This window comes from Pomacea canaliculata, linkage group LG12 (genome assembly GCF_003073045.1).
Source record: "Pomacea canaliculata isolate SZHN2017 linkage group LG12, ASM307304v1, whole genome shotgun sequence".
NCBI classification, from domain to species: Eukaryota; Metazoa; Mollusca; class Gastropoda; order Architaenioglossa; family Ampullariidae; genus Pomacea; species Pomacea canaliculata.
In genome coordinates, this window is record NC_037601.1 from 14,056,510 (window position 1) to 14,070,342 (window position 13,833).

Genomic DNA, 13,833 nt, shown 5'->3' on the forward strand with positions numbered 1-13,833 from the left:
TTGAGCATCATCCGTGTTGACAGGACAAACACAAGGATGGCTCAGCAGTCTGTCTTTATATTTTGTGAAAGGAAGCATCTAGAGTGAGGTTAGGTCATGAAGTCAACATGCCTACTGCTAAATATAGAGTTCTGACGTCAACATCCCCCAAAGCTAAATATAGTGTCTTTGATGTCATGGCCTCGCTAAACTCATTTTTTTTTAGCTTTTTGTGGTCTGCTCTCTAGGACGTGTATGGCAGACTAATATATATTTTACACAAATATAATCCAAGTAAACTGCGAAGCAACAATCAATAATTAGATTGGCCGAAGCATTTCCATACAGAAATATCTCCCTTCCACCATAAAGGAAGCAGTTTTGACAGGAAGTTTCCAACTTTCCCATTCCGATCCTCTTTTTGGTCTCAAAATGGCGATTTCCGGTAGTTGAAAGGGTAAACAATACACCATAGAGGGTGTAACCTATTAAATGAGTTACATTATGTTCACATTACTGTTACTGTTAGTTCACTTTCTATTCAATGTGTGACAATCTTTAGTCTATTGCCCTGTATGTAAAAAATTGTTTTCAAGATACCGTTAGACCTGACACATGCATGTTAGATTTACAGAATAATAATTTAAATGGTGAACTGAGGATTGAGCAGTTGATGTTTTTTGTTTAACATTTCCCCAAAGCTTGTTTTGTCCTTCTGTCTCTGGCAGTTCTTTTTAAAGAAATAGATTTGAAATAGGGTTATTTCGTGCACACCAGGTTAACTAGTTCCACATCGTTTTCGTGTATCTAATGAACAGCGTTTGTCGATCTCACCTGCACCACTTAAGCAAGTGCGAAAATAAATAAAGTTTCAGACTATTTGAAAACTGCTCTCTCGTAACTTTTTTAAAGTTGCCTGCATGCCAATGAAAATAAAATAAGCTATAAATCACTTTCTTTGGATTCACTTCTAGTGACATTTTCTCATTAACAAAACATATAGCCTTGCTTCCTGTTTCTGTGGAAACAGTTATTGAAACTTTCAGTCAGCAACTGTTGAAAAGAAGAAAAGAGAAAAAAAAGTATAAGACGACGGATTTTGCAAAACTTTTGCGTGTAGTGGCGTCTCCCAGATTCTCGAAGCATATTTGGAGGCGGCTGATAGGGTATAAAATACTGCAGGAGGGATAGGCATCGACGAGAATCTTCGGCAGCCTCATCAGTCTTGCCGTTGCCGTCGATAAACCGTGGCCCGGAAACCACATGTATTAATAATGTTCCTGACAGGGAGGACCCGCAGTTTCTGGATACTCACAGAAAAAAAAAAAAAAAAAAAAAAAGTCTGGAGGGGGAAGGCTGGTCGGAGTAGGTCGAGATGCGATCACACTCTTCATGGGCACGCAAATCGATGGTCACGATTTTACTGCTGACAAAATGGTGGACCACAAAGGCAGGACAAACAGGAAAGGCAGTCTAAAGAAGGTGAGGTGGGGTTGGTGGCACGTGGGGGGAAGTGGTGGTTAGAGGGATGTGTTTGAAGATGCACCAACGGCGCAGCAGCGCTCATTTTCTTGATAGGCGTTCTTTCAAGCACTCGCCTCATCTCTTCCTTTCTTGTGGAATATATGAGGAAAAAGAGACGATGAAGAGAGGATTGGAACGGAATATGCATAGAGAAAGGAATGTCTTTCTTTCGACAGTCTTGTCAGAACGAAAACCTCTTCTTTTGTAAATTATAGAACAGCCGACGGACATATTGTTTATTTTTATCTCCAGTAGCAACAATTGACGTCAGCATTACGTATAGTTACACTTGACGTCAGCAGTACGTGTAGCTACACTTGACGTCAGCAGTACCTTTAAGTACACTTTACGTCAGCAGCACGTGTAACTATACTTGACGTCAGCAGTACGCGTACTACACTTGACATCACCATTACGTAGCTTAAGCACGTGCAACTTTTTCCAAACAATGCAACACGCGAACTCTGACCTTAAAGCCGATATATCCGGCCTCCAACCCTACATGCACTGCATGATGCCTCTGCCTTCCGTAGGACTGTTAACTGCAAAAAGTTCAGCAGCACCAGCAGGCATCCTTTTCTTGTGTTTTTCCAGACAACCATTCCCAGAATTCTGCACCGATCGTTGTTTGCACTGCTTCATCGGACGAGATATCAGACTATTTAAAAGTAATCTCTTGCACATGGTGCCCAGGACCGAAGGTGCATAGCTACCACCGAGGTAGCCGCGGCCAGGAAGAACCCTTCTCAGATTGTGGCAGCGGGTCAGATGAGGCTTGAAGCTGAAGCCTCTTAGAAATTTCTCAGAGTTCGGGATCTGACCTCGTTTGCACTGATACGCCCACTTTTACTTCCTGATCTCTAACAAAAGATGGCCGATATTTTTTCTTGACAATATAGTAATAACCCTTCTGTGTCCTTGTAACGATTACATGTAACGTCCTATTGACGCCATGAACCACGTCCACATTCAGTTCTAAGAAAACAGTTGCGAGCTGGCTAATTGCGCCGGCTCTTGTTCAAATGAGACGCTGATGAAAGTCGGCCTTCATGTCACTTTAGTCGAGCTTTCAAACGTCCGTCAGGCTCCAAGGTGCATGATAATTCCTCAGATAAAGCTGAACACAGGAACTTTACCTCTGACTGGGTTAGGGTCCTCCGGCTCTGCTGTGCTTCAGGAATCTCGTCCTGAGGGCGGTGAGTGTGGCATTTGAAAGAAGCTCGCAACGGAGATTTTGTTGTGTATGAGGTCTTTGCTGGCAGGAAGAGAAGCAGAAGAGGAAGAAGGGAAGAAGGAAAATGTTTCACCGAAAAAAAATGTCATAATGCTGACATTAGTATTTGTGTGTGTGTTAAAATATTTCACCAGCATCCTTAGCACTCCTGCACTGTAACAGTTTCTCACAAGAAGTACATACAAACCCAAACTGTTGCAGGGAAGGGGCGAAGGGAGTTGGGGGTATGCCCAGGGAATGAGCTCTCTCCAGCGGTCTTTGTCTAAACCGCTCGGTAATCGGTGGAAGCGGAGCAAATCCATGCCGAATGTTTTCTGATGTTTCATTTCCTTTTCCTGGGTTTCCTTTTCATCTTCCTCTTTCACTTCTCTCCGACCGTTCCGGTGTTTCCTCGAAATTGGTAATCAAAGCAGCCCAACCTTCTCTCGTCTTCTCTCCTCGCCGCCTGCTTCATCTCCGTCAGCCGTCCAGTGTCTTTGTTTTTCCTGGGTTTATCTAAAGCACATGCACGTCTTTCAGTACTACAACCTTTCAACCTATCGCCACCCCCTACCTCTCCAACTCTTCTCTCCTCTTTCATTCTTGGTCGCCTTCCTTCCTCTCACACTCTTTCAGCCCCTTCCTCAACCCTTTCCCTCCAGTTCACAACCATCACCGTTTTCATTACAACAGTAGGAAACGTGACCTGCTTAGCTACCGCAGCTTTTAAAGGGTTAAATACTAACATCTATAACAGTCGTTTACGGAGAAAAAGGGGAAACCGCTGACATACGTTTGGACCCAACAATTCTTTGCCACACCCCTCTCCGAAAGAAACCGAATAAAGGGGGTTTTATTTTTTACTGGCTATAAAATGTCGGTTAGTATAACAATAAACACTAAAACAAAGAAATTGCCTTTCTTATCGAAAACATTATACAGTTAGTGTTGTTTATTTTTAACGGCGCAAAAATGAAAGTCATCTACTCCTTTTTCTTTAAAGACCTTCCCGGTGACAACGAGGGGGTGGGCATGGTAGGTGGGGAATGAGGTCTGGGGCGGTAACTCAGTTGTCGTGGCAGAGCCAGACTTGATGACGTCCCTTGTTGCAGGGCGTGGCCGCACCCAGCAGGAAATGTGGGCTTTGAGGTTAGTGGCGGTATAAACGGTAACTCGGCAACTGTGTCTTTAAACGGAAATGTGTTGCTGGCATTTTTTTTAAAAACCTCTCCAGCAACATATCTGGAATGCCGACTGGTGGGAGTCTACACTCTCATCCAGCCCAAATAGCATTTCCTCAATATATTGTAAGCATTTCCATTTCCCTGGGAGGTCTCTCCCGTTTCCCCCTTGCTGTGCGTAGATGGAGAAGTAATCCGCCCTAAAGGAGGGCTATGCAAATCGAACACACTAAATGTAAGAACAGAGCTATGTTCAGAGCATACTCTACAGTCTACATCATGTCGGCTGTTCATTATTTAATGAGCGCTTCTCTCACAGGCAGAACTCATTTGCAGAGTTCTAATTCAGTCTCGTCCTCTTCACGCGTGGAAAGCTTCTTTAATGACTTTAAGTAGAGTCGGTGAATGACCTTACAGTCGGGTCTGTCGGTGTTAGAAATCGGCCATGTTTGTAGAAAAATAGGTCGTTGGGGGAGGGGGCAGCAGACTGTAGAGAGAGTGGCAAAGCAGGAAGACACGAGCAATGAACAAAAAAATTCTGCTGACGAGGTACTATGTAATCAGCGAAGAACGACTTGTGTAGGGCTGCCGAAGATGTTCTGTAATGACTGGTGTTCCTGCTTGGATGATTACTTACAGAAACCGTATAAAGCTTTTCATTTCTCCATCAAAACTATTTTTGTAATAAAAATACATTGCCTATGTCAATAGGTTTGTGCCTTTGTCTATCGGTGCTCGTATATATGCGTTCGTCCGTCAGTGCAGGCGAACACGACAGAAAAAGAGAGAAAAAAGACAAACAGCAGGTAGGTCTGGGACCTCAGGTAATTGGCCACAGTCCTTTTGACATCAGCCACGTGACCTGGCAAACAGACGTTGAGCCTTGTCCACACATGGCCTACCCCATTTTGTGTAAGCTTCTCTGCCTCCCGCTATGACGGCGGGTGGTGGTGGGTAACCGGAGGGAAAAAAAACCATCCCTGTTTTTACCCATCCCCCTTTACACTTTTTCACTCCCGCCGTCGTGCGAGGCTCCGGTGTCAGGCTGCAGGACCGTCGCGTGACGTCGCACGCGCTGCACCAGGTCACGTGGTGGTTGCCCCAGCAGCAGGAAGCGGGCGTGAAGAAATGTGGACCGAGCCCTCAGGGCGCGCAGCTTTTTGTCCCTGGACCCTCAGGCTTGGCCTACAGGGTGGAGAAGGTGCAGCAGGGAACTTATAAAAGCACACATCATAACCAGAGAGACGTTTGCCTCGTACTGGCATGAATGTCGGCTGCAGAATATATCTTCAAACTGGAATTGATTATCTAACGTGTTAATTAGTGATTACTATTCACTCTTATATTGCTATGCTGTATCTACTTTTGTTGTTTTATTACACTTTAATCCGCACTTGTTTCGCTGAAGTCACACTTTTTTATCATTTCTTCCTCCATTGTTTTAAGTAAACAAGGTGAGAGATATTATCTATAAATAATTGTATCCATGAATAATAATAGTGGCACACAAACAATGCAAGCTTCATACACAAAAATGGATGTTTGCTTGCTTGTTTTGGCGGAAAATGCTTCCACCTAAAGGAGATTTCGCACTATGAGGGTTGAGGTAGACCGGAGGAAACCTAGAAAAAAAAAATCCCTAGACAGTCAGTCCTGCGAATTTACCACATAAGAGTTTGTCTCGAGATAAGATTTGAACTTAGGACCTCTCTCTACAATCGTTTTAGCCGTTGCACTGCCGGCACACAAGGACCGTATACTCACATCTTAACCTCTTCACCTTCAAGAGCGTGCTCGGGGCACTCACAAGAGGAGAGTAAACTCGTGAGTACAGCAGTAAAGGCGAGCACACGTTTTATTAGAAGGATCCTATTGATCTTCACCGGAGATGCTGTACACGGGGCGGGAGATAAAAAGCCGTTTAAGTATATCGAGAGCAGTAAAGCAGCCAAAACTCTCCGCCAATTTGTCCTGCACGGAATCTGATTTATGACTTCTGGGGGGAGAGCGGCATTGGAGGCATCTGAGCTCCCGGTGGAGACCCGTAAAACGCACGCGTTGCTGAGAGGAAGTAAACAAAGTTTTTGATTTTCTGTTTTTCCAGTTCTTCAGCGTTTCTGTAGTATTCACCCTTCGTGTCGTTTAAAAGGGACGATCGCATGTTGCTTGAAATTTGAACCGACTATCGTATTTTTTAACACTCCTCCATTCCCTCCAACCTCCACTGAAGATTATTTGCTGCATTTTTGTTCCTGGGTCTTTTAATTTTTACCTTGTGCTATCATAATAATATTTAGAATCCGATCTGTGACTTTATTTGTTTTATTTAATTTGCTTAGATATGAGAGTGCAATATTCACGTAATATCTCGTTCGGACCATCTCGACAGCATGATGAACATTGTCCATCCCATCTCCCTTTTCCATATGCTGGTGTTGTCACAAGCTGCATATAATGTACTAACACATTACAGAGCATCCTAAACCTGAGTCTGATGTCATCGCAAGGGAGATAACCAAGAGATTATCTTCTCTGACCGAGTGACGGTCGATCACAAAGAGGGAGTGATGGTGTGGGCGGCAATGAATATCACAGAGGTGGGGAAACCCGAGTCATGGAGAATGAGAAAAGCACGCCGAGTAACATCGTAATGTTCACCATATGTTCCCCATTAATTTAGTAAACAAATCGTGTCCCTTTCGGGGCTACACTGGTGTCGTTCTGTCTATTCTGCAAGGGCGACTTTCCACAGAGGGCTAATGATGCGAGCGCCAACCCGTTTATGTAGCGTAATCTATGTGCAGATAATTCGCAGTTGTTAAAAAGAACGAAGATGAAGCCATCTGTTTTAATTTGTTCAAAAGCAATCTTAATCTGTCCAATTACGAACGAAACCTTTTGACAATTCGCAGGCAGTTGGTATCATAGTAAACAATCACATTTTTTAAAATAATTTATTTAGTGGTAGTATTTTGCATCGAGTCCAGGAACTTCAAGTTCCCATGTCCACATAAGTCTTAGGAACGAGTAAACTGCTCCTTGTGAAGCAGGTTTTGCCGAAAACTGAGAGGCTCTGTGACTCATTTCGAGGCGGAAGCTCGCATGTGATGTGGCAAAGAGATTAGCTTCGCTTTTTGAAACGTCTTCTTATACTGCGTGCTAATTCATGTCAGTGCAATTAGGGTGTGAGTGTGTGCGTGTGTGAGTGTGAGTGTGTGCATGTGAGTCTGCATCACTTAGGTTCACTGTTAATAACAGGTTCATCTGCATGTCATCAGTGTCTGGCCTAGGTCCTTGACGAAGCAAGCAGGTGTATTTTTCTTAATCCTTCCAACTCATTCCTTACTCCCCCGCAGCTGACGACCGCTACAATTTGCTGAAAAGGGTGTTGGGCGGGTGAGACGGAAAGAGAAATGAGTAATGACTTTGTTTTTTTAAATGCGAGGCCTGTTTAAAATGTCTAACGGTCGTCCTACCGTAACTGGGCATCAATCTCGAAAGATATGGCAATACTTTTTAACTAATAGTTGTTACTAATGACTGTACGTAGGACTACGGTAGCAACAATGAGGCGAGTGCAGCTGTCACGAATATTTGTAACTGAAACCATGGTTTGCTTTTCACGTGGCTTTCAGAGCGTGAGAGCAGACGATCAAATCGCAATCAGTCTGAAATTTTCTCATTCAGCTGTGACGAAGTGGAAACCCAATATCATCCGTATTCGTACGTTGCTGTCTGCAAATCCTTCGACTGTATCATTGCGGCATAACGTCATCGCTATATATAGTAACACTAACTTTAGCCGCATGGACTCTCTCCAGTGCGGTCAGCAGAGTGCGTTACTATTTATAGAGTCTGACGTCAGAATGTTCTCTATTTTTTTTAATGTGGTCAGAAGCAGCCCCGACTGAAAGCAGTGGGTTAAGTCAGTTAATGACCCGAATACGTATGAGTGCTGTCGAGAGCTGGACGAGTTCGCCTACGAAAACTGCGTCGATGAACGCGATGAAGGTCAGAGGACACCACTAGTTATGAACTTTGTTTATCTTGACTCACTTCACGCAAGACTAGGACCCATAGATTGTCAACCGACCATGTAGGTCTGCCTGTTACCAGTTCAATGCAAAAGATCAGGATGATCTAATGAGCACAGATCGAACATTATTGAACAGACCTTGTGCGCTCTGTAATACTGTAATAAGACTTTCTGAACCACCTGTGGCCAAACCTAACCACTTGTAAAGGGATATGAGTCAGCAAGGAATATGACTAGATTGAAAACTTCTTCACTTTACAGATATCTCTCCCTCACCCCAGCAGCTCATTAAAACAGAGAATCTCTCAGCGTTGACAGTTTTCAAACAAATTACGAAAAATAAATTAATAGGGCATTCCTAGTACAAAGGGCATCATCGCCTTATGAACGGTAAAGTAGTGGCTAGTCGTTTTCAAGCAGGTCCAGCCACTAGTTTTAAGTCAGTGGTACAAAGTAGGAGTCACGTGACGAACTTGAGGCCAACGTGTAGAACAGTATAAATGTTTCATACCCTCTTTGGAATTACTCGTGTCATCCCACCATTGGGGGTAAAAGTCCGGTTGTCACAAAAGAAAGTAGGCGGGACGTTTGTGATATTTTGGGCAAGTCAGGTAAGGTGACTGGCCTGTTCAGGTAAGCTTGTCTTGGTTTGGGGTGCGATAGGTCGCCCTCCCACCCACCATTCTGTCACCGCAAGCGGAAACTCATTGACAGAACCTCGCAAGCAGCGCTAGAGGTGCGGCCAGTCGCATATCACCTCACCTATCACCTCACCTATCAACTCGTACTCGTCAGCAGGTGAGAACAAAGAAGGAGCCCAGGTCTGTTTGGTCTTGTGAACGTTGGTACGTGGAGGAGAAATGGGAAGGCAGACAAAAAATCGGGCCTGAATGAAGTAAGCACAAATCTGTAACACATTCGGATATTTTCAAAATGTCTATTGTTTGTGTTCAAAGCGCGGTCGCATTGCCTGATCATTTGAAGCTATTGATTATTGTTTACTTGTAAACTAATTAACTGCAGTAGGTATTAATTTCGTTACCACCATCCCTAGCCATCAGCATTATCGGTGTATTGGCACATCGTCACTTGTATGTTGTTGAAATTAAGCAAACTGTAGAAACGACAGTGACGATGTCCGACTGTGTACACGAGACACAGAGTTTCGATGTCGGACACAAACACGACTCTGGGGAGGGTGCAAGAGCCATTTCCTCCCCTCCCCCTGTCGTTGCTATACCTTTCCCTCAACCCTCTGTGAATCAGGTACCGACTACCAACAGCTGAGTTAAATAGGGGTAAGTGCGCCTGCGCTACACGGGTATCGAACCGACGATCATCCGATTTAGGAGTCCATTACTCTAATCACTTGGCTATTTGCGTCCCCATCGTAGATAATCGAGAGATTTAGTTACCCATGGACGAGTGGTTTGCAGTTCTTTCCAAATGGAGAACTGCTAGAAAGCAGACCAAAGATTATTGAACAGTAGAGGTAGGTAGTAGGTAGATAAACTGTCATAGCCGATGGGAGTTGTGGCTGTGAAAAAAAAGCCTACAGAAAGAGAAAGCCAAAATAAATCTCGTTTCGCGAAAAACTAATTACATTTAATGATAATGACGATGGCGGGTGCTAGTGTCCCACTTCTCGGTCGCAATAAATCTGCGATGTGAAAAAGTTCGAAAACTCTACCCTTGCGCATTTATGAATGTCCTGACTCAGGTTCCACGAGGACAATACCAAACATTGTCACCCCAATCTCGATTACTGGTCCAGGCTCATTTTCTAGCCATTGCCGGCGTGGAAGGCTGGGTGAACACCGTCTGCTCCCATGAATCACCCGGCGGATCGCTGGCAGAGAGTGAGTAGAGTTTGCTTTCCATGCGGTTGAGGCAGCCGCCACCTAAAGCATGGAGCAAGCTCCGATTTTCGTCTTAATTACGACATCAGTGTGTAAACTGGTGGCTGCTTGCTGCCGTGCATCTGATACCGATTCTCCCCGGACGACACTCGCGAGTGCCTGCTTGGCAGCGTCTTCGGTATCGGCAAGTCTCGCGAGATTTCCCTCGTCATCTCGTGGTGTTCTCGCGAGGCTTTTGGCACGGACTGATATTGACTGAAGGCAGTTGCTTCCAGAAACCAGAGGATTTGGAAACTAGTTTGGCTTGATCTGAGATGCGCTTGGGGGTCGTGGGTAACTCCCCACAGAGAACATCGAGTTCTCTCCTACTTAACATGCATTTAGATGCAAGGGAAAAGAAAAAGTTAAAGGGTTATGATGGTGGTGGATCAAGTTAAAGGGTTATGATGGTGGTGGATAGTGATCCACCACCATCATAACCCTTTAACTTTTTCTTTTCCCTTGCACTCCTACTCTTTTCTCCTTCTCTCTGTCTCTCACACACCCAACCCTTACGACCACCACACACAGGGGATTTCCACAGATAAACAATGCTTGCGTGTGTTCTTCGAATTGTGAAACTATGAAATGTGCAGAGAACAATTCTAATTTTGTTTTGTTTTGATTTCTGAATTTTTGAAGAGGTGAACGGGGATCAGTTTATCGTTGGCCGTGTTATAGTGTTCAGGGGACGTCACCACAATTTAAACATCATTAGTGGTTCCGCGGGGAGTGACAGCCAGAGGTCGTGAACCGAGGGATCAGAGATGCGGAGAGGAAGAAGGGAGAGAAAGAAGCCTGTTTACCCTTCCTTGCAGTTTCCAGGTAGCAGCATGGACGACGTTTCTGCAAAAACTAATGAGCTGTCGTTGGTGTTGTTGCTGCTGCTGGCTGTCCTCAGTGACGGCGACGACATGGGCGTCGTACTTCTGGCAACAGAATGGCAGCAGCCGTCACCACACCCATCCGACACGGCGCTGTAGTCGCTGACCTCAACAACCCCGCCCACATGCGCGCGCTCACGGAAACTCTTTTTGCACACGACCCCAAGCATCAGTCATTTTTTTAGTCGTGAGATGCACTCTCTTGGTGACCCATATTCCATCAAGCGCCACCTTTCTTCGAATTTCCGTCCGGTACTTTTATCATTTTTATTGTTTGTGGACATTTTTTTCTTCGGCTGGGGAATGAGAGACAAATGCACTGTACGTGCGCCGTGATGTGATAACGTGCGCGCGCATGAATGCCAGGGACTATTTTTAGTCGCAGAACTACCTCACTCTACCCTACCCTTCTCACAGCCCATGTAGCACCGACACGGTCTCAACTTTGCAACAGAAACTTCATCCTCATCATATCTTGAGAGACGGGAGGGAACTTGTTTGAAAGGAATCTTGTGTTACACTAACATGTCGAGAATCGGTTACAAATTTTTTTTTTTAAAAAAAAGATTAAGTTGGTGTATTCTTTCTCACACACACGCGCGCGCGTGGGTCTCTTTCTCGCTGTGAGCCTTTCATCGCCACGTCATTCTTTTACACCCTATCTCTGTCCCTCCCCTTTTCCATCCTTTCTAGAACTTCTTTGTCTCTGTCTCGTTTTGCCAAGCTTTTTTGTTTGAGACATTTTATTAAAATTTATCATTTTATGTTTTTGTGTAATAGCCTTGTTCTGCGAAGCACCAAAGTTTGCTATTTACATATATTTCTTACATCTCAAAGAGACAGATTTTTCTTTAACTATTTAAATAATATTAGCAAGACAACGGGGAGTCAGAGAAGAGAAAAAATCCGAAGGGAGGAGAGAGCGAGAAAAAGTTTTTTTCCCCAGTAAGCGGCGGTCCGACTTACTAAGAACCTGTTTCGGGACAGACAGACAGGCAGAGTGACAGACACATGTGGAGGAAGAGAGAGAGAAAGGGGGACTTCAAAGCGGCAGATGCCCTGGCATAAAGGCCACAGCAAGGGGAGGGAACCTTCTTATCTGCACACCCTGATGGCTTACATCTCCTGTTTGTACCTGCTCGCCGTTTGAACGAACTCTCATGACAGCCAATAAGTCTTGTTGCATTACGGTAGCTATTATCTATCATCTAAAGCTAACATTTGTGGCCGAAGCTTTGTTTCTGGTCTACATCAGTCCGTTGGGAATTCGTGTATGTGTGGAAATGGGGTTGGAGGAGCGAAAGGGAGAGAAATTTGGAAGGAAACTCGGTCTATGAGAAATCCTGCTGTTCCCACCGACAGACTTGTCTAGTCTAATTACCGTCACCGCCAAACGTTCTTCTAAAAAAACTTTATTCAAAAATCTAGAAATTAAAAAATGGACTTTGCTAAATTATCTGTGTCCAACTTTTTTACTTTAATTTTTCACTTCCGTTTCCTCCTTAAAAAAAAGAAGAATTTGGACTTCGCCTGACGAATCCGCCTCCTCTCCAAATTATAAAAAAAGAGGAAAATGATCACACTTGAATAAGAACGCAATTTTTTTTTTTTTTGTTTCCGCTGTTTAGTTTTGTCTGGGTTTTTCACCTCCTGTTTGTACAAATGCCACTGCTTCATTAGCGGAGGATATTCAGCTTCCCCTGGAATCCGCTGGCAAACTAGTGCAAGGGGCCTGCACTATGTGCAGTGCGTATTGTCAGAAACAAAGAGTAAAAAGGCTGCTGACGTCATTGTCGGAGAAGCGCCATCTGTGACAGACACTTGTTGGTCTGTCCATGAGCTCGGCTCGGCTCAAGATGTCTGCGCAGTGCAGCTGTGCAGCTGTGGATGAGGAACGTGCTGGCCTGGCTTTGGAACTAGCAACTGGGTTACCTGGGTGTTCCAACAAAAGATGTGTGTTTGTTTGGACTGGCACCAGTCTTGCTTTTGTCGCTCACTCATTCTGTCTCTTCTGTAGTCCTCTTTTATTCTTTCTCTCCTTTTTTCATTTTCTTTCTTTTTCTCCGGCGCTGTCTACATTTGTTCTCCCTCTCTCACACAAATCTCCGTACTCGGGGTGTGTGTGTGAGAGAGAGAGGGAGAATACGAATGGTTTACGTGTCAGGCCATTGGTCTCATTCAAAAGGGTGGGCATACAACATACTTTATGGGAAAAATATAATGCACAATAGATGAAAAATACCTTTAGCAGAGAGTAGCATGTCATTTGTTTGTCACTAAATATAGAAACTTGACAAGGTTTGTGTCAAGATTAACTAACAAAAAAGTTCAGTGGCACAAAAAGCTGGCGATTAGATTACCAGACTTCAAGTTCACATCACTTGGACGTTGGAACTGTTGGAGACTTGCATCATTCCATCAGGGACCAGCATCAAGAGTTATCAGCCCTTTGCGAGGCGCCATATTAGTTGCAACGTCGACATCACGTGGCTGCAGCGGCTCGAATGACGAACGCGCATGCGTGTGAAGTCAGTGTGTCACAGACAGCAGTCAGGTGTCAAAAGCGTGCCACGGGCGGCGATGACAGGCTTGTAGCCCTCCAACCTGCTCGTCTTGCTTTCTGCACTTCTGTCTGATCCCAGATGCCTCTTGTTTTGTATTGCTGTTAATAATAAAGCTCACGGCACAGTTTCAGATGTTTACTTCCGTTTACTACAGTCACTGTTTTCCTGTAAGTCATTCTGGTCTTTACTGACATAATTTTAAAGATATAACCGTTAGCTTTTTTAAAAAAGTGGGATAAAATCATAAAATAACTCTTTTGCCACTAAACCAGATGTCGGGAAATGGCGACTGGCTTCCATTGGCGTCCTTTTCCTCAATTTTTTTTTTCATCTTTTCCAAAATTGCTGATGCGTGGGAACGGGCAGTTCTCAAAAGTAAGGGAGAGAACTCCCAGTGTCTGAATGCAAATTTTAAACCGTGGGGGACGCACTTGCTCGCATCTATTGGAAGGGAAATGGAGTGAGAACGGCATACTCTAGGAAGGCCAAGTCAGTCGAGTTGTCGCGATAGTTGAGTTTATTTACGCTTTCCGGTGGTTTTTAAACATTGCGTA

General features: G+C 44.4%; 1 protein-coding gene across 1 annotated transcript in view; it reads left to right on the forward strand.

Moving 5' to 3' along the window:
- The window catches only part of LOC112576771, a 114,448-nt gene that overhangs the window by 97,696 nt on the left and 2,919 nt on the right, over nt 1-13,833 (forward strand).